The 1,217-nt window shown below is 42.1% G+C and overlaps 1 non-coding gene across 1 annotated transcript; it reads right to left on the bottom strand.

Moving 5' to 3' along the window:
* Positions 1-572: 572 nt before the first annotated feature.
* On the bottom strand, positions 573-645 carry Trnas-cga (transfer RNA serine (anticodon CGA)). The gene has a single exon. It is a non-coding gene; the product is annotated as a tRNA-Ser (tRNA).
* Positions 646-1,217: the final 572 nt, after the last annotated feature.

The raw sequence follows: 1,217 nt of genomic DNA, 5'->3' as shown, positions 1-1,217 counted from the left end.
AGAGCGAGAATTCTTGCACAATCAACTTAACAGCTCATGCATCCAGGGTGCTGACAACTATGACATACAGAAGAACGGAAAAGAAAGTTGAGGATGTGTTAGATGACGATCACTTTGGCTTTAGGAAAGGTAAAGACACCGGAGGGCAGTTCTGAAGTTGCAGTTGATAAATAAAGCAAGAATAAAGAAAAATCAAGATATGTTCATAGAATGTGTCGATCTGGAAAAGGCGTTCGACAACGTAAAATGGTGCAAGATGTTCGAAATTCTGAGAAATCTCTAGGGAAAGACGATAGTATACAACATGTGCAAGAGCCAAGAGAGAATAATGTGAGTGGGAGAACAACAACGAAGTGCTTGGATCAAAAAGGGCGTAAGACAAGGATGCAATCTTTCACCTCTACTGTTTAATTTATATATCGAAGACACAATGACGGAAGTAAAAGATAGGTACAAGAGTGGAATTAAAATAAAAGGTTAAAGGACATCAAAAAGACTCGCTGATGACATTACTATCCTCAGAGAAAGTGAATATTACAGGATGTGAAACTTCCTGGCAGATTAAAACTGTGTGCCCGACCGAGACTCGAACTCGGGACCTTTGCCTTTCGCGGGCAACTGCTCTACCAACTGAGCTATCCAAGCACGATTCACGCCCGGTACTCACAGCTTTACTTCTGCCAGTACCTCGTCTCCTACCTTCCAAACTTTACAGAAGCTCTCCTGCGTACCTTGCAGAACTAGCACTCCTGAAAGAAAGGATATTGCGGAGACATGGCTTAGCCACAGCCTGGGGGATGTTTCCAGAATGAGGAAGTTTCATATCAGCGCACACTCCGCTGCAGAGTGAAAATCTCATTCTGATTACAGGATGTGTTGAATGCAATGAACAGTGTAATGAGTACAGAATATGCATTGAGAATAAATCGAAGAAAGGCGAAAGTAATGAGATGTTGCAACAGTGAGAACAGCGAGAAAGTTAACATCAGGATTACTGATCACAAAGTAGATAAAGTTAAGGAATTGTGCTACCCAGACAGCAAAATAACCCATGACGTAAAGAGCAAGGAGGACACCAAAAGCAGACTAGCACTGGCCAAGAGAAGTCTACTAATATCAAACATAGGTCTTACTTGGAGGAAAAAATATCTGAGAACGGACGTTTGGAGCACAGCATTGTATGGCAGTGAAACATGGAGTGTGGGAAAACCAGAACA

The sequence above is a fragment of the Schistocerca nitens genome, chromosome 4 (genome assembly GCF_023898315.1).
Source record: "Schistocerca nitens isolate TAMUIC-IGC-003100 chromosome 4, iqSchNite1.1, whole genome shotgun sequence".
NCBI lineage: Eukaryota > Metazoa > Arthropoda > Insecta > Orthoptera > Acrididae > Schistocerca > Schistocerca nitens.
Note: the sequence above shows the minus strand (reverse complement) of the source record. Positions and strands in the feature narration are given on the sequence as shown.